We start from the raw sequence: 21,010 nt of genomic DNA on the forward strand, positions 1-21,010 counted from the left end.
CAGGCATTACCGTGTCATCTAGCCAGACCTACCAGGCATTACCAGTCATCTAGCCAGACCTACCAGGCATTACCGTGTCATCTAGCCAGACCTACCAGGCATTACCGTGTCATCTAGCCAGACCTACCAGACATTACCGTGTCATCTAGCCAGACCTACCAGGCATTACCAGTCATCTAGCAAGACCTACCAGGCATTACCAGTCATCTAGCAAGACCTACCAGGCATTACCAGTCATCTAGCAAGACCTACCAGGCATTACCGTGTCATCTAGCCAGACCTACCAGGCATTACCAGTCATCTAGCAAGACATACCAGGCATTACCGTGTCATCTAGCCAGACCTACCAGGCATTACCAGTCATCTAGCCAGACCTACCAGGCATTACCAGTCATCTAGCAAGACATACCAGGCATTACCGTGTCATCTAGCCAGACCTACCAGGCATTAACAGTCATCTAGCCAGACCTACCAGGCATTACCGTGTCATCTAGCAAGACCTACCAGGCATTACCGTGTCATCTAGCCAGACCTACCAGGCATTACCAGTCATCTAGCCAGACCTACCAGGCATTAACAGTCATCTAGCCAGACCTACCAGGCATTACCAGTCATCTAGCAAGACCTACCAGGCATTACCAGTCATCTAGCCAGACCTACCAGGCATTACTAGTCATCTAGCAAGACCTACCAGGCATTAACAGTCATCTAGCAAGACCTACCAGGCATTACCAGTCATCTAGCCAGACCTACCAGGCATTACCAGTCATCTAGCCAGACTACCAGGCATTACCAGTCATCTAGCCAGACCTACCAGGCATTACCAGTCATCTAGCCAGACCTACCAGGCATTACCAGTCATCTAGCCAGACTACCAGGCATTACCAGTCATCTAGCCAGACCTACCAGGCATTACCAGTCATCTAGCCAGACCTGGGCCACACTGAAGACGTCACTTCCAAATCAAATAAAAAGGAATTGCATTGTGATATTTGCAGTTTATCTACAGGATCAGACAACCATGTGCATATGCAGGGGGTTCAGTGTTAATACTATACACTGTGAGCACCTGTATTATGCAGAGCTTGACTTCTGGTGTGATACTGCAGTGGCAATATTGTAAAATATATATAGTTGTATACTGCAATTCATATATTGTATTACCATTTTGCATACTATTCTCTATTTGCAACTGATATAGAATATTTACTTTAGAGCAGGCACAATAATAAATAGAGTGTAATTGGTGGTCAGCTTGAAATGACTATTAATATAACTTTGTGTATACAATGTATCCCCTATGATTAAATGACACATACACACCCGTAATCGGTGCTGGTTCCACACCAGCTCAGCTGTCCGGCTCCCGGCAGTCACTGGCCCCTTTCATCTCCCTGAGATACTGGCCACAATAAAGCAGTGCATGCTGGGAGGCCTCCCGCAGTCCGCACCGCCCTGTAGACTTGCGGGTGTTACAGAGTCCTGTGTTCTTTTCCCCGCTCCGTGAGTGACACCCTGTCACTTAACTCCCACCGTTCCGCAGCGTCTAGGGTAGCGGTATGCTCCGGTAACCTGACGTTCCCCGGTGTACACGCAGGCGCAGGGCTCAGGTGTATGTAATGCGGACACCATGGCAACGGGGTCACCCAGGAAGAGGGACATGACATGCAGTACTATTATAAGACACCGGGGGCGCAACAAATGGTCATTATTATGTGCACTTTCGGTATTTTCATACAGCATTTTATTTTAATCATATTCTCTTATTGTTTTGACCATCATGGTTTTATAATGCCTAAGTAATTAATTTAGTACTATATACTTAAATAATTTATATATTTTACTTAAATATTTTACTATGAACATTACCGTACCCTGCTAGATAAACCCTTTTATTCCTGGGGGAGAATGGTTTTGGGGTTCAAACACCAGTATTCTTCTGATACTTTTATACGTTTCTTAAGATTGTTGCTAAAATAAATTATATGAATCAGTTTACACAACTATGATACATTTTTAGATCTAGCTACATTTAAAACAATTGGTATATTATATTGACCGGTTTTCCGTTATGTATATATTAAAAAGATACTCTAATTTGTCACCCTGCATTCAGCCAGACATTGTATCACCTGAGCTGTACTCCTATAAAGGGACATGATACCCAAATGTTGAAGCACTTGAAAGTGATGCAGCAGAGCTGTAAAAAGCTGATTAGAAAATATCACCGTTACATGCATCTCTATGTAAAAAAGGAATATATTTATCTCAACATTTTCTAAGTGTTCACACCCCACTGTAAAGAGACTTTAATCAACCAATCAGAATGCTAGTCTCAGGACGGCAAGGGAGTGTGCATCAGGCATGTGCAGGCACAGTCATGTTGTTTTCTTTTTCAGTTTAAAGGAATAGTCTAGTCAAAATTAAACTTTCATTCATGATTCAGATAGAGCACGCAATTTTAAGCAACTTTCTAATTTACTCCTATTATCAATTTTTCTTAGTTCTTTTGGTATCTTTATTAAAAAAATAAAAAATGTAAGCATAGGAGCCGGCCCATTTTTTGGTTCTGCACCTGGGTAGCACTTTCTGATTGGTGTCTATATGTTTCCACCAATCAGCAAGCGCTACACAGGTGCTGAACCAAAAATGATCCGGCTTCTAAGCTTACACTAAAATAAAGATACCAAGAGAACAGAAAAAAAATCATAATAGGAGTAAATTAGAAATTTGCTTAAAATTGCATGCTCTATCTGAATCATTAAAGTTTAATTTTGACTAGAATATCCCTTTAAGGAAGTTTGCAAATAAATCTCATGAGATTTCAGTAAAATCTGATCCGATCACAGCAAAGCATGACCTCAGAACTGCTGATTGGCTAAACAGCTGAAATACAACTGTTCACAGAACACTTACTCTTGTGAGTTGAAAATATTTTGAGGTAATGTTAAACTAATATTTTCATGTCAGCTTTTTACAGTTATGCTGCATCACTTTCAAGTGATTTCGCATAGGCTCAGTTCCTGATTGGCTACACTGACAAGTACAATATTTAGAACACAGAAATTGGCAAGATATGGCGTGATACCACCACCAGATACTTCTCTGAGAGAATGTAGGCAATTGCCATTATACAGTTTGAGATTGTTAGTGGCAGTAAATTCAAAATTAAAGTTTCATGATTCAAACAGCGCATACAATTTTAATAAACTTTCAAATTTACTTCAATTATATTTTCTTTGTTTTTTGGTATTCTTCGTTTATTTATAAACATGTTTAGGCTCATAGGATTTATGCATGGGTCTATTTGGATAATTTTACTTTACTGTCCTTTTAATTATGTATAGTAAAATATCTTTTTACAGGATACTTTCATTATTTATTTTGTCTTCATTTCATCCAATTTAACAATGAATTTAACAATGACAATGTTTCAGTTTCGCTGTGTTTCTATAAAGTAATGTGCACCACCATGTTGAAACCTAGGTTTGCCCCTTATTTAGCTCTTCCGCTGAAAACCATTAGACAGATATAAAACAAGAAATAAAAGAGTGTGCTAATGAGGTTAAAGTACTTCATAGAAACAAAAACATAGTTTTTCATGTAACTTATCTTAGAAAATTATGTTTTGATTTTTTTTTTTACAATCCCAGAACTTGAAATGCACTCTGCTGGCCCAGGGCTTACTCCGCTAGATATCTTTCCCTAATTAGCTTTATCTGATAACATCTGCAAAGCAAGTCATTTTATCACTGTGTCTAGCCTTGTTGTCTGCAGGCTCAAGCCTGGATTGGCTGCACCAAATAAAGCAAAAGGTGAGTGGAGCTGCAGCAAACAAAATGTTAATTTGTTTTAAGAACCTTTAAACTTGATTGACTTGTTATTCTATAGTAACACAACAGAAATGTCCTTATTACAAGAATGCTTTAGAACACTTTAATTTCTAACTACTATGCCCCATTCTTTTCTAAAACATTAAGGGCCAGTTTACGTGCGAGCGAAAAGGGGTTCATGTCTGTTTGCACATGTTGGATGTAGTGCTCTTATTACAATTTGAAAGCAAATGTAATAAGCTGGAGCGCAATTGAAGTTAATGTTCTTCGGGATAGCACATCCTCAGAACTCTGGTTGACTGTTTTGTGAAACAAAAAAGTGTCACAAAACACATAAAAAATACATGTAAAAGTACAATTACGCTCATAATAACACTATAAGTTATTATAAGTTATAAGGGCTCAAAGATATGAGGTCTCAGGTGTTAGAAAAAAAGGTCTGCAAAGGGCTTTAACATAGAGATGCATACATATACATGTCTAAATATGTGTATATATATATATAAAATAGAGTAGAATGAATCTATTGGTTGGTGAGCACGGCTGTATGCCGACATAAGATATTATCTGTCTTGAGGAAGGCTTCTGTGAAAGCCGAAACGTCGACTATGAAGAATTGTTGATACTATGAATAAACTACTTTGATTTGCAAATTCAAACAAATCCTGAGAGTGTACTTCATTCTACTCTATTTTTTCTATATCTTCCTTTAAGGACTGCACTCAGGCGTTTGAGAATCACCCAAGGTTTGAGTGCTGGAAAACTTGCTATTTCTTTTATATATATATATATATATATATATATATATATATATATATATATATATATGTGTGTGTGTGTGTGTGTGTGTACCAGGGGCGTATTATAGCCTAGGCCAACAAGGCCGGTGCCTTAGTGACAGATTTTGGGGGGGGCTGCACATCTGCCCTATCCTCTCTCTAAAAGCCAGCACACAGTACAGTGAGGGAAGTGCAGACTTTTACAGAGAAGACAAGGCATGTGCACTGATTAAGGTCGCTCAGGCAGTGCTCCTTTAAACCGTTGCTTCATTTAGAGCCGCCGGCATTTTTGCAGTGTAAGCGTTCTTGATGAGAAACTTGCCCGGGGATATGCTTACAAGGTGAGGCTGGAGGAGAAGACCTTGTGCCGATATGCTGCCTCCCCTTGTCAGCTGTGGTGGGTCTGCGTGCGCAGTGCTTATTGCAGGTCTTAGTAACTAACAGACTGGATGCGTCTATGCACTGCTTAGATCAGCTTTTGATGTCTAATCATAAACTCTCAGCACTAATGTATATTAGCTACTAATAGCTAGCTTTCTCTGCATTCATGAACCCATTGAGTAAATAGTAAACGGACACTTAAAAAAGTTTCATTACTTGAATGATGGTAATTACTATATGTTGTTGCATGTGAAGGGCAGTGATTGTTTCAAAGTGTATTCTTCTTTCCCTCCCTTCCTCTCTCCCTTCTTTGCCTTTCTCTCTTCCTTCCTCCCTCAACTCCCTTCCTCCCTCAACTCACTCCCTCCCTCAACTCACTCCCTCCCTCAAGTCACTAACTCCCTCAACTCCCTCCCTTATTTCTTTCCCTCCCTCCCTTCTTTCCCTTCTTTCCCTCCCTTCTTTCTCTCAACTCCCTCCCTTGCTCCCTTCTTTCACTCCTTTCTTTCCCTTCCCCTTTTCTCCCCTCTCTCTCTCTCCCCCCCCCTCTCTCTCTCTCTCTCTCTCTCTCTCTCTCTCTTCCTTCTGTAATTTCCCTCCCTTTTCTCCCCTCCCCTTCTTTTCTCTCCCTTCTCTCAGGGAGAAAATGGTATGAGATGCATGCAATTCAACCCACCTGTGTGTTTTGCTAGCCCATTTTCTTTTGAATTGTTATGAAAAAAAACGAAATCATCTTACACACTGACCCAAAAAAATATTAAGGGGAAAAAAGGCCTACATTTTTTTTGGGGGGGAGCAGAATTTTGAGTGCCTAGGGCAGCACCAAACCTAAATACGCCACTGGTATGTACATATGTATTTATATATTTATATGTGTATATATGTATTTACAGACATATGAACACATATAAACACATATGTATACATAAATTTATACTGTACACACACACACACACATATATATATATATATATATATATAAGTGCCATTTACAGACAAGTAGATGAAAACATTTAAAATCATATTTATGCAATATTCATATTTAATAAAGTGTTATACTGTGTATTTACAGTAAATATTTCATATTCCAATGTTCCTCACATAGCAGAATATGTTATATGTATTTTTAAATAGATATTCCTATATATATATGTATATATCTATACCTATATATAATTATGTATATATATATATATATTTAGGTATAGATAGTCCTCACCTCGCCAGCAGAAGATGAACCACTTCAAAAGGGGGATGAACAATCTGTGTGGAATGGGGTTATGACGACCCTTAAGGGGAAAAGGGGAATATGTGCCTGCACACCAGTTTGAAACAAAAGCGTGCTTTATTTAATTGAAATCTCTTATGAGTCCACGTGAAACATAAAACATAAAAGTCAGAGCATATACTGACAATCACATATAAAAAGTAACGTTAATACATATGGCTTAAAAATTATTAGCAAACAATGCTCCAAAAGACGTTAAAAATAGTACTGTAGCACTTCTGTCAGATTTCGGCTAGTGATGGGGCATGGCCTGACGCATTTGACGACTAATCACATAGCAAAACACGTCAGACCATGCCCCTTCACTAGCCGAAATCTGTAGTAACTAAGTTGAATCAGTGCTAAACCACCTTAAGGGAAGAGATAAGGGCAGGCTTCCCCGGTCTCTCTCAACTGCACATGTGCAGAGTTTGTGCTATATTTAAATATTAGTTTGTGATTGGTTAGCATGGATTCTTTTGTTCTGGGGAACAGGGAAATAAGTGAAATGAATAAACATATTACTATTATTCTTTATTTATAAAGCGCCAACAGATTCCGCAGTGCTAATAAAACAGTGTACTCATTAGACAAAATGAAGGTTCGACATAATGTAGTTTATAATTTGTGTTTACTGGTCCATTATTCCCCCCAAAAAAAGTCCTCTACTGAGCATGGGCAATAAACTAACAGCAACTATTACAGGTGTCTCCTAGCAACGCTTCAAAGGAAAGAATGCTCCTTTGCTTTCCTGTAGAGACCACAGCCCACTTGTGGGGCAGTGACAGGAAGTAATGGACCCTTCACAAATGAAGTTAAAAAATAAATAAAAGGAAAAATCCTTTTAATGATGAATAATACATACTGCAAAAATGTATTCTGAGTATAACCCACTGCTTGGTGCTTTTTCATTACAACAATGAAAGAGACTGTTTTATGCCCCTTAAAGGAACAGTATACACCTATTTTCATATAACTGCATGTAATAGACATTATTTTAAAGAATAATATGCACAGATACTTAGATAAAAATCTAATATAAAACCATTTAAAAGCTTACTTAGAAGCTCCCAGTTTAGCTCTGTTGAAAAGGTTATCTGGAACACCCACTAAAATTTGGAAATAGCTCACACCACCCCCTCCCCTTCCTCTGCATATGAAAATATACTTTACACAAACAGGAGCAAACTGGAGTAGGTATACATCAGTATACTTCTAAAACTTTGGGGCTTGGTTAGGAGTCTGAAAATCAGAGCAATGTTATTTAAAAATAAGCAAAACTATACATTTAAAAAACAAACAAACCTATAGGCTATCTAAATGGATTATCTACAAAACATTTATGCAAAGAAAAATATAGTGTATAATTTCCCTTTAAGATCCTATCAGCATAACTGTGTTTACTCTTCAACAAAGGGTACCTAAAGAACAAAGACAACTTGAATAGTATAAGTAAAATGGAAAGTTGTTCAAAATTGCAAGCTGATCTGAATCATAAATGTTTCATTTTGTCATTGCTGTCCCTTTAACTATTGTTCATATTTCTATTTAATTTTATTTTATCAAAAGTCTTGAGCAACTAATGAAGTTTTGTATAATTATTGCAGAACATCTTTAGTAATGATATACACATTTTTTATGCTTATATATTTAACTTGCAGGTTATGGAAACATTTAGCAAACCAAAGGTGGAGCAGTTAAACACATTCATTCTCAATGTGTTCAGCATGAATACAAATTAATTCTTTTGATGCTTTTTATGTGCAAATATTAGATAGCGTTATTTACTCAGTAAATCATCAGCATAGTTAACTCTCTTGGAATATATGTAATACATGATTTCAACAATTTACATAAACAGTTTTTTGTAGAGGATTATAAATAATTTATAATTTGCAAAAGCTGTAGTTTTTTTTTTTGGTAGGTATTTATTATTTCAGTTTTATTCACATAATCTTATAAATTTTGATTATTTATTTTCCCCCTTTTTTCTGTAATTTAAAAGGTCAGTAAAGTCATAATTAGACATTCATGATTTAGACAGAGCATACAATTTTAAACAGCTTTCCAATTTAATTCTATTATATAATTTGCTTCATTCAATTGTTATCCTTTGCTGAAAGGTTTATCTAGGTAAGCGCATGAGCAGCAAAGAACCTAGGTTTTAGCTGCTAATTGGTGGCTGCATATATAATAATGACTGTTAATGGCTCACCCATGTGTTCAGTTAGAAACCAGTTGTGCATTGCTGCTCTTTCAACAAATGATACCAAGAGAATGAAACAAATTTGACAATAGAAGTAAACTGGAAAATTGTTTAAAATTGTATGTTCTACCTAAATCATGAAAGAACATTTTTAGGTTTCATGTCCCTTTAAATCAGAATTTTGTGAATTTCCCGTTCCTGAAAACTGAATGAGCAAATGACAGGCTTTACAAGTCTAACCTTGTCACATATCTACAGTATCTTTAAAGGGTTATCTTTTCTGCTGATTTCAAACAATAGATATTTTGTTAGCCAAGGAAGGGATCTGTGAACTGGGATACGGACAAGTAGCTCAATGAAGGTCAAAGGTTAAAATCAACATAGTCTGTGTAAGTTATTAAAAGGGACACAAAATCCAACATTTTACTTTCATGATTTAGATAGAGAATATCGTTTTAAAAAACTATTCCAATTAAAGGGACAGTAAGCACTGTGTAATTACAAGACATTTCAGTCATGTTTCTGTAGAATAACATATCAGCCAAGCCAAGTCTTAAAGTTTTTAAAACAAACAAATATCTTTTTTACTGCACTTATTTTTCAATAGCTATCTCTACTCACCATTTATCTTATTTGAAGGAGCCAACCCAGTCTTTAGTCTACAGACAACACTAGCCACGGTCATAAAGTTAGTAGAAAATACTCTGTTTTGCAGTTGTTATTTGATAAAACCAATTAGGCACAGTGATATAACGGAATTAGCTTTGAGAAGTCAGCAGGGTACTTTTCATGTTCTGAGAATTAGAAATTGCTCAATTATTAGAGCTAAATTACATGAAAAAGGTGCAAAATAAATACTGTCAATATATTGCAAAATTGTTTCGTTATACATAACTACGCATTTTATATAAAGATCTCAAGGTGTGTTTTGTCCCTTTAACTTTTATCTATTTTGCTTCATTCTCTTGGCAATCTTTATTGAAGAAATAGCAATGCACATGGGTGAGCCGATAACATAAGGCATACATGTCCAGCCACCAATTAGCAGGTCCTGAGCCTTCTTTGTCTTTTTGGAATATTTATTTTTATGCATTTAGCACCATTCCCTACATAATATAAACTTCATAAACTAACAAACATTAAGTTTAGAATTATACAATAACAGGGAAATAGCCCTTGTGGTGCCTTTGTTCGTGTGTTGTAACAAAAACCTGAGCCTACCTATGTATGCTTTCCAACAAAGGATACAAAGAAAACGAAACACATTAGATAACAGAAGGTAACTGGAAAGTTGTTTAAATTGCATGCTCTATCTGAATAATAATATATAAAAAGGGTTTTGGGTCCCTTAAATTAGCAAATCAGTGGTGGTTCTACAATCATTTGTCAACCCCTGCTTTGTCATATAATGCACAAATCAGTATAAATTATCATCAGAATCCAAACTAGGTCACTGATGTATGAAGCCCCAGTATTTGTAGTTTTGCTTTATCAAGAAAGAAGGGCCAGGCACTATGCACACCCATTTCTCCAACAAATTCAACATTATACAAATGTTATTAGGAGCATGAGCCTTTCCATTACAGCTAAATCTAACCTAATCTGGAAGAAAATGATTTTACAGTATTGTGTTGGACATGCTCCCTATAATCTCATTGAGAAAATTTAAAGGGATGCGTACTGTAAAACTGTTTTCCCCTTAATGTGTTTCCAATGGCTTGCTATACCAGCAGCAGATTTTATATTGTATGATACATTGCTTCTTTATTTATTTTTTTATATGAAATAGGTTAGTATAAACAATTCCCTTTGGACAGTGCAAAAGCAATTTACAAGTTTGAACTTAAACTCTTTAGTTCCAAAATAATATTTAAACTTGTAAATGAATAATAAATCTATTTTTTGTAGTTAGTTAAATGAAATAATATTTTTTTTTATAGTAAAATGCATATAAATAACACACCGTATACTACTTATGCACAGTATACCCATAATGCCCAAGCTTAAATACATTTATTATTATTGTGTTATTTGTTGTATTTTGTTTTTACAATAGACATTGCACTTCATAGCAAAGATATAGACTTCCCATTGGTGTTCCATGGGAGTAACTTGTATAACAATAATGAAACTTCACAGATATATCTAATGTTCTATACAATACATGCAAGCTAAGGTGAACATTTTCACCATACATGTCTCGCCACTCTTTTATTGGCGAGATGAGCAATTTTAAGGAAAATACGTCCCCTTCACACCGAAGATTTCAGAATGTTCTAAGCTAGCGAGACCTATACTTTCCTATAAAAACAACATTGCCAATTGTCTGTACGGCAAGGGAAAGGACACTTTTTCTTTAACGTTTCCCTTGATGTGAACATTGCGAGACTGGTGAGACAAAAATTAACATTTCTTGTTGAATGCAGCGTTTAAATCTTTATTGATTAGAGAAACTGGTTGAAAATAACTCTGAGCATACAATGTGAAGAACTAAACAATTTTTATAGGGTAAAGGTTCAGTATATATCTTTAATGGCAATTGTCATCAACCCTCTTGCTCAGAAAGGCAAATCAGTATCTCTTGAGAGTTCTTTCTGCATAAAGTACAGGCTTCCTGGAGATATTATGTATACCTAGAACAGTAAGCTGCAAAAGCATCAGATATAATTGTGGGTTCAAATAATTCTGTAGAGAAAGATAGTTTAATACACTATCATGAGGCAGATTTTGCAAAGAATCTGGTTAATTTGCTTTGGTAGGGATTAAATGGACGTGAAACGCAAACTGATGTCTACTTATAATGTTTAAGTATGCTTAGTAAAATACAAGGCTATGTACATTTATTATTTATTTTGTTCCTGTTCCTGTAATGTAGCTCTAAAAAATTCTGTTTTTTTTCCAATACCCATGAGAAATTGAAGTGCATATTCAATACTCCAGAAAGCTAAAAACAAGAGGCTTTTAAAGTATTATTTCCCTGTTCTGTAAACCAATGCAACCATTATTAACGATATGACAGTTAAAGGGACAGTATACATCAATTTTCATTTAACTGCATGTAATAGACACTACTATAAAGAATAATATGCACAGATACTGATATAAAAATCCAGTAACAAGAGTCTGTAGACATCAGTATGCATATAAAACGTTGGGGCTTGGTTAGAAGTCTGAAAATCAGCACAATGTTATTAAAAATAAGCAAAAATAATAATTGTTACAAAAACACTCCTAGATGGGCTATATAAAGGAATAATCTACAAAACATTTATGCAAAAAAAAAATCTAGTGTACAATGTCCCTTTAAAATGTTTTTTAAAACATTTATGTTGTATCCAGTTCTTTTAAAAATCTGTCATTATTTAATATACGTATAAAAAGTTAGATGTGCCTTTAAGTGATTAATGCTTCTTAAGAATTGCTTAAAGGGACACTCAAAATTAAACTTTTATTATTCAGATAGAGCATGCAATTTTAAACAACTTTCCAATGTACTTCCATTAAAAAAAGTGCACAATCTTTTTATTTTTAAACTTTTTGAGTCACTAGCTCCTACTGAGCATGTGCAAGAATTCACAAAATATGCGTATATGCATTTGTGATTGGCTGATGGCTGTCACATGGTACGTGTATGCATTTGTGATTGGCTGATCGCTGTCACATGGTACAGGGGGAGTGGAAATAGACATAACTTTTAAAATTGTCAGAAAAAATCTACTATTCATTTGACGTTCAGACTAAGTGCTATTGCATTGTCTTGTTATCTTGCATTTGTTGATTATGCAAATCTACTGTGTTGACTGATCCTTTAATGTAACTTTGAAGAAGATATCCAAGTTCTTCCAACCTCTATTACAGTTGTTGCTAAACATTTGTTTAATAATATATTTTTTTCATTCAAATAATCTTTTATTGAGGTTTTGAACTAAAATAAAACATACAATGGATGCCCTGCGACAAATGGCAAGATATTACATGGCATAGATTTTACATTGTGATAAAATAAGTAACAAACAAAATAATTGGTAAACTATGAACTTTTGAAACCTCCATTTTATACTTTTAGAAGCTTCCATAAACGACTAATTTGCTGGCCTGTTGTGGGCTCTTTGATATAGGAAAAACCGGTGAGATATGTTAGTCGTACTAATGACCCTATTGGGTCTAATGACACATAATAAATATGAGATATAATGGTAGGACAAATAGCAAAATATGAATTCATAATAGATTACAATTAGTTTTTCAGTGGGTAAGCACCGCTTGAGATATTATAAACTAATTGGTCCAATCACACAACCTTATAAAAAAGGATAAATTCTATGGAGAACGTCTATATATTATGGAAGGCTTACCATGAGCTTAAAGTGTAAACAAGTGCATGTAAGTTGTATAGGAGCATAATAACCTAAGGCAACCCCTCCACAGGCACCAGAACTGTTGAGTGAAGTCAAAATTATATGCAAGGGTATCTATAGATTCCTCTATGTATAACTAACTATCTCCATAGAGTGCTCTTGGGGCTTGGGCTATTATGAGACTCACATATTTAAAATATTCAGTTCAAGGGGTAAAAGTGTGAAAACACTTTACTACTGTGGAGAGATTGCCTGAAGCAGTTGAAACTGTAGGATGCAGCAGGTGCACAACGTATCAACAAATATAGTGCAGATAATCCTAAATATACTTTGAGTAGTTGGGTTTTAAAATATTGGCCATATTGAGATGCTGGAACAGAAAAGAGCAAGTAGAACATATCAAGTGAAACTTCATATAGCTCATATGGTGTGATCTATTCACATAACCTAAGCTGTCACACTTTACACTCCTAGTATTTACTAGTAGTTGGTATTAGTGGGTAAGAGTATGAGTGTGCAGCTATAACTCTACAGATATCTAGCTAGCGTGATCTAAAATTCATATGTGATAATGAACACATGCTTATGATAGTTCTCTTTTACCATGTAAGCTCCGTATCCCACATCATGCATAAAGTCAACATTAGTAACGTTGTATCTTGTTAACAGTAAAGTAAGCAGTAGGAGATTAATCTTCACACAATATTAACAAAAGTAAAACTGAGTTTTGCTAACAATAGCATCTGCCATAAGGTAAGAATATGCACTAGTAGAAGTATAAAATTGACTCTAACATAGGGTGACTCAGAGCAATAAAGAGCAAATGAGGGATATTTATTACAGTAAGTTAGTAGAACATAACAAGTGTATCTTCATAGAGCTCATATGATGTGATCTATTCACATAGTCTAAGCTGTACAGCTGAACATTTCTAGCATTCACTAGTGGTTGATATCAGTGGGTGAGAGTATGAGCATGCAGCTGTAACTCTACTTACATCTAGATAGCGTGACCATAACATTCTAAGATGGTAATAATAAACATATGTTTATGACATTTCTCTTCTACCAAGTAAGCTCTGCATATCTTATACATCAGGCATACAGTCAACATTAGTAGCTCTGTATCTTGCTAACAGTAAAGTAAGCAGCAGGATATTAAACTTCACCAACTATCACCAAAAGTAAAGCTGAATCTTGCTGCAATAAATCTGTAATAAGGTAAAGATCTGCACTAACAGGAATATAACAATGACTAACAGATAGGGTAACTCAGCTATTCCGTAAGTGATCTTCAAAAATATAGCAAGATAGAGTCCCAATTCTTCAGCAATCTATCAGCTTAACCGACACCTGTTTTTTCAGAGGCCAGAAGGCACAGACCGTCCTTATGGGGTAAATTCAGAGTCCAGTGAGGTAAGGCCCACCGTTGTGTTGGTGGATTTAAACGGCTGGTGTCCACCTTAGTGGATGGTCCCAAATAGGTATATGCCTCGGGTTGCAAAGATCGTTGAGACCTGATAGGTTGTTGGGAGCCTCCACATTCATGCTTTGCAGCTAGGGGCTGGTTATCTTCACACCTTACATTTGTACCATCATTGACGCATGTCGGGAGGCCGGCCGCACCAATCCGACTTTCAGCAAAGAAAGTTCCAGTGTGCGGGTTTGTCTGCTACGCAATGGTATCTTCTTTGGCTTTGTTTTGGTGTATCTCCGGTTCCCACGTAGTTGGGGTAAAGCTAAATTCTGTGTCGCTCTTTCTAGGCTATATAAGATGGCTCTGGTATTTGTCTACTGTGAGGTAAGGACTATTTACTTCAGTTTGGGGAGTTGCATACTGCCGGTGATCCTCCGATCCTCCCTGACCGCAAGGATCTCTCATTGTATCCATAAAATCATCATAATTGCTACGCATCTATAGCTCAACCTTCTTAAAGAGCTCATATATTGATAATCGGTAGTTCTCCATGGTCAAATCAGGATGCATGGTTATGATAAATTGACCAGTAGCCGCACTAACCCTAGCCTCCAAGCCACGCCCCAATAATATATTTTTTATTCCAAACAAGTGTTCTAAACATTCTGCATGGCTGCTCAACTGCTTACTTGACTGAGAGGGTTGTATGGCCAACCACTAGTGTACCGCTCCCACAATTTAGTAAATTTATTTAATTATAGTGTAGTGTTAGGTGTTATTGTAACTTAGGTTAGGTTTTATTTTACAGGTACTTTTGTATTTATTTTAGCTAGGTAGTTATTAAATAGTTAATAACTATTTAATAACTATTGTACCTAGTTAAAATAAATACAAACTTGCCTGTAAAATAAAAATAAACCCTAAGATAGCTACAATGTAACTATTAGTTATATTGTAGCTAGCTTGGGGTTTATTTTATAGGTAAGTATTTAGTTTTAAATAGGAATTATTTAGGTAATAATATTAATTTTTATTTAGATTTATTGTAATTATATTTAAGTTAGGGGGTGTTAGGGTTAGGTTTAGACTTAGGTTTAGGGGTTAATACATTTAGTATAGTGGCCGCGACATTGTGGCCGCGACGTAAGGGGCGGCAGATTAGGGGTTAATAAATGTAGGTAGGTGGCGGCGATGTTAGGGATGGCAGATTAGGGGTTAATAAGTGTAGGTAGGTTGCGGCGACATTGGGGGTGGCAGATTAGGGTTAATAAATATAATGTAGGTGTCGGCGATGTTGGGGGCAGCAGTTTAGGGGTTAATACATATAATGTAGATGGCGACGGTGTCCGGAGCGGCAGATTAGGGGTTAATAAGTATAATGTAGGTGTCGGCGATGTCGGGGGCGGCAGATTAGGGGTTAATAAGTGTAAGATTAGGGGTGTTTAGACTCGGGGTTCATGTTAGGGTGTTAGGTGTAAACATAAATTCTTTCCCCATAGGAATCAATGGGGCTGCGTTACTGAGTTTTACGCTGCTTTTTTGCAGGTGTTAGACTTTTTCTCAGCCAGCTCTCCCCGTTGATTCCTATGGGGAAATCGTGCACAAGCACGTACAACCAGTTGACCACTGACTTAAGCAGCGCTGGTATTGGAGTGCGGTAAGGAGCACAATTTTGCTCAACTCTCACTTCTTGCCTTTTAACGCTGGGTTTGTAAAAACCTATAATACCAGCGCTGCAGGTAAGTGAGCGGTGAGAGCAAACAGCTCGTTAGCACCGCATAGCCTCTAACGCAAAACTCGTAATCTGGCCGCTTGTTTGCTGGTTTGAGAGAAAGTCCAATATATGCACTCTATTTTCTCAAGATAATTTCCAGGATTTCTTTTATTTCAAAGACTGAAGGCAAGATAAACCTTATTATGATAAACCACAAATGGAATGCTGGGTAGAATACCATAATAGCAGGGGTGTAAAAAAAGCAATATAAAACCACAACATTAGGAGGAGAGAAAATAAAAAGAGAAAGACTAAGAAATGATGGGGAAAGGGAGTGGAGCAAAATTAAAGAGTTTGCTCTAATATATTCATATATACAGCAGTGCAAACATCAATGCTATATTGCCTTCTGGAATGTTCTGGAACTTTAGAGTTAGCTGGGGTTGAAATAAAAGTCTCTTGTGAAGGATGCGAGTTAGTAACTGTAAAAAGCTATAATATAAAGCACTATTGAATATTCCTATCTGTAAAATGAAAGAAAAGACTGATGGCTCGCTTCCATTGAGTTGTTAAAAAGGGAGCCGTAAGCTACCGAAGTTCCCGACAGCTAAAAGTAATTTACAGCTCCATTTTAGTACTAGGTTTTCATTGAAATATTTTGGGCATTGCGTGCAGTCACTCTTTTCGTGTAGCTATAAGTTAAGGTTGTGTTAACGCTTATATCCGACATTGGAATTCTTGAAAATCAAGTTAGTTGCTATGGTAACCCGACCTTACACTATAATATTTACATTTAACATCTGTGCTCCTTACCTGTGATCACCTCTAAAGTGAATAAAAAACAAAGATACACTTATTTATAATACATATTTTTTAACTATAAGCAAATACTATTTTTTATTATAATTATGGTTTCCACTATATTAATATATGTAATATGTATTGCTGCCCTAGGCATAGGTCTAGTTTGACTTCTACAGATATGTGCTGGCATATATTTTTAGATGTAAATACATACTGATATTTCCATAAAACATAAGTGCAGCTATTCCTACACATGGGACAAAAATAAAAATTACATATTAAAATTTATTTTTACATGAAACACTTGCATTATTTGTAAGTTTTAAAATTGCAATGGGAAGTAGGTCTTAAAAATCTCCTTTTTCCTTTTTTACACCTAGTTGAGCTAGGTGTATTTTTCTCAATGTATCAACAGCCTCTGACAGTATATTAACGGTTTGCGCTTTCATTGGAAACCTGTAATAAGCTATCACTTAACGGCTTCTAATACTTTCTATGGGACACAATAATATTTTTGGCAGCCGGAGTCCAGCTGCCGAAATTGAGGTATAACGCGTCATTGGAAGCAGTCAATAAACGAAATTGTTTCTGACAGCATATTTATCTGTTTGTGAGCTCATGCAAACCTAATTACAGCTCAAAGGAAGTGAGCCCTATGTCGTGGTCCTAGGTCTGGATTCCCATAAAAATATAACGTCATAGTAACAATCTATATAGAACTATAAAAGTATCTTTCTAATGATAGGTTAAGTTGAGTTTGTGAGATGCATTCTTCCAGAGTGGGATTGTGCTTTAGCTCCAGTAATTGTTATTGCTCGGAGGCAATTTATTTTCTTTGCTGGACATGTTTGGTATCAAAATAATCCACATGGTTCAGCGATGTGAGTGATTAACAGTATACTGTTACTTAATGTACCCACGTAGAAAAATACAGTATCATATACTTTCATCTAAGCTTGGGAGCTAGCCTATGGCCTGTTAAAAAAAGGGTGGCTACATTACTTCGGCCCTAACTGGATTAAGGGGCTTGACCAAAGGCCTGACCTGAACCAAAAATTTATTTAATATTGAATCATATTGTCAGTTACATGGGATGCTGCTGACAACAGTGCATTTAATCACTGTTATACTGCCCTTGATCAGAGGTTATACTGATAAAGTATTAGGTTTTGTTCCATTATTTGCTCATTTTTATTTTAAACTGTTTGCTCTGTGTAATTTTGTTTGTTAATCCTTTTTTGCTATATACATGCACTGTGACTATTGTTTTGCTCATTATAAATATTAAATATGCCTTAAGTATGTTTTTCCTTTGTCTAATATCTGAACAGGGGTCAATTCCTACAAAAAAAAGTGTGGGAACTCACCAAGACTTCCACCCCCAAAACAATTAATATTGTTTTATACACACACACACTCTGTATTTATATGTATATAATCTATACACTTTGGTTAATGAAAGCAAATTAAATCCAATGAAGAGTTGAATGGTTGCCTTTGGGCCTGCAACTCCTCCTCTGTCACAGTCTCACCTACTTAAAGGGACAGTTAATTTAAATATGATTATTGTTTAAAAATAAATATAATCCCTTTATTACCCATTCCCCAGTTTTGCACAGCCAACATGGTTATATTAATATAATTTTAACTTCTGTGATTACTTTGTATCTAAGCCTGATTTGATCACATGGCTATTTATTTATTTATTTATTATCTATTGAATTGCACTTTAGCTGTGTTGTGCAGAACCCACAACCATGAGAGCAATGTTATATATATGGCCACATGAACTAGCAGTCTCTTGTTGTGAAAAGCTAATAAAAAAACATGTCGTTAAGAGGCTGTCTATAGTGACTTAGAAACAGGCAGACATTTAGAGGTTTAAATTATATTAATATAACAATGTTGGTTGTGCAAAGCTGGGGAATGGGTAGTAAAGGCATTATCTATCTTTTTAAACAATAACAATTTTAGTCAAGGAAAAAACCTTATTGAGAGAATAGGGAAAAGAATGCTCTTTCTACACATAAAATATATATTTTTCCACTTAATATGTAATTAAAAAAGGCAGCAGAAATAGAAGTTGTATCTAGTGTGCTAGAAAAATAGTTAAAAACAGAACTCTGTAACTGTGACTTGTATAAAGTACCTCAATGTTGCTGATTTTAGGTAGTTTATCATATATGAGGAGGTGGGGAAAAATCAATGGCCTAGATTTAGAGTTTGGCGGTAGCCGTGAAAACCAGCGTTAGAGGCTCCTAACGCTGGTTTTAGGCTACCGCCGGTATTTAGGGTCAGTCAGGAAAGAGTCTAACGCTCACTTTTCAGCCGCGACTTTTCCATACCGCAGATCCCCTTACGTCAATTGCGTATCCTATCTTTTCAATGGGATCTTTCTAACTCCGGTATTTAGAGTCGTGTCTGAAGTGAGCGTTAGAAATCTAACGACAAAACTCCAGCCGCAGAAAAAAGTCAGTAGTTAAGAGCTTTCTGGGCTAATGCCGTTTTCTAAAGCTCTTAACTACTGTGCTCTAAAGTACACTAACACCCATAAACTACCTATGTACCCCTAAACCGAGGTCCCCCCACAACGCCGCCACTCGATTAAATTTTTTTAACCCCTAATCTGCCGACCGCCACCTACGTTATACTTATGTACCCCTAATCTGCTGCCCCTAACACCGCCGACCCCTATATTATATTTATTAACCCCTAACCTGCCCCCCACAACGTCGCCGCCAGCTACCTACAATAATTAACCCCTAATATGCCGACCGCAAAGAGCCGCCACCTACATTATAGCTAAGTACCCCTAATCTGCTGCCCCTAACACCGCCGACCCCTATATTATATTTATTAACCCCTAATCTGCCCCCCTCAACGTCGCCTCCACCTGCCTACACTTATTAACCCCTAATCTGCCGAGCGGATCTCACCGCTACTATAATAAAGTTATTAACCCCTAATCCGCCTCACTCCTGCCTCAATAACCCTATAATAAATAGTATTAACCCCTAATCTGCCCTCCCTAACATCGCCGACACCTAACTTCAATTATTAACCCCTAATCTGCCGACCGAATCTCGCCGCTATTCTAATAAATGGATTAACCCCTAAAGCTAAGTCTAACCCTTACACTAACACCCCCCTAAGTTAAATATAATTTAAATCTAACGAAATAAATTAACTCTTATTAAATAAATTATTCCTATTTAAAGCTAAATACTTACCTGTAAAATAAACCCTAATATAGCTACAATATAAATTATAATTATATTATAGCTATTTTAGGATTTATATTTATTTTACAGGTAACTTTGTATTTATTTTAACCAGGTACAATAGCTATTAAATAGTTAAGAACTATTTAATAGCTAAAATAGTTAAAATAATTACAAAATTACCTGTAAAATAAATCCTAACCTAAGTTACAATTAAACCTAACACTACACTATCAATAAATTATTAAATAAAATACCTACAATTATCTACAATTAAACCTAACACTACACTATCAATAAATAAATTAAATACAATTCCTACAAATAAATACAATTAAATAAACTAACTAAAGTACAAAAAATAAAAAAGAACTAAGTTACAGAAAATAAAAAAATATTTTACAACAATTTTAAACTAATTACACCTACTCTAAGCCCCCTAATAAAATAACAAAGACCCCCAAAATAAAAAAAATGCCCTACCCTATTCTAAATTACAAAAGTTCAAAGCTCTTTTACCTTACCAGCCCTGAACAGGGCCCTTTGCGGGGCATGCCCCAAAGAATTCAGCTTTTTTGCCTGTAAAAAAAAAACATACAATACCCCCCCCCAACATTACAACCCACCACCCACATACCCCTAATCTAACCCAAACCCCCCTTAAATAAACCTAACACTAAGCCCCTGAAGATCTTCCTACCTTATCTCCACCATACCAGGTTCACCGATCGATCCAGAAGAGCTCCTCCGATGTTGTGATCCAAGCCCAAGCGGGGGGCTGAAGAGGTCCATGATCCGGCTGAAGTCTTCATCCAAGCGGGAGCTGAAGAGGTCCATGATCCGGCTGAAGTCTTCTATCAACGGCATCTTCAATCTTCTTTCTTCAGGATCCGTGTTCATTCCGCCGACGCGGAACATCCATCTTCACCGACGACTTCCCGACGAATGACGGTTCCGTTAAGGGACGTCATCCAAGATGGCGTCCCTCGAATTCCGATTGGCTGATAGGATTCTATCAGCCAATCGGAATT

The 21,010-nt window shown here is 36.3% G+C and overlaps 1 protein-coding gene across 4 annotated transcripts in view; it reads right to left on the reverse strand.

Annotated features, from left to right (window-relative positions):
• CCDC92 (coiled-coil domain containing 92) overlaps nucleotides 1-21,010 on the reverse strand; it is a 161,311-nt gene that overhangs the window by 82,168 nt on the left and 58,133 nt on the right. For 3 of the 4 annotated variants that reach the window (XM_053701823.1, XM_053701820.1, XM_053701821.1), the window contains exon 1: nucleotides 1,324-1,554. The exons of the other annotated variant lie outside the window; for it this stretch is intronic. The gene's annotated coding sequence lies outside the window, so the exon portion shown is untranslated. Of the gene's footprint in view, nucleotides 1-1,323; nucleotides 1,555-21,010 lie in introns of those variants that run through there. 4 annotated transcript variants of the gene reach the window in all.

This window comes from Bombina bombina, chromosome 2 (genome assembly GCF_027579735.1).
Source record: "Bombina bombina isolate aBomBom1 chromosome 2, aBomBom1.pri, whole genome shotgun sequence".
Lineage (NCBI taxonomy): Eukaryota > Metazoa > Chordata > Amphibia > Anura > Bombinatoridae > Bombina > Bombina bombina.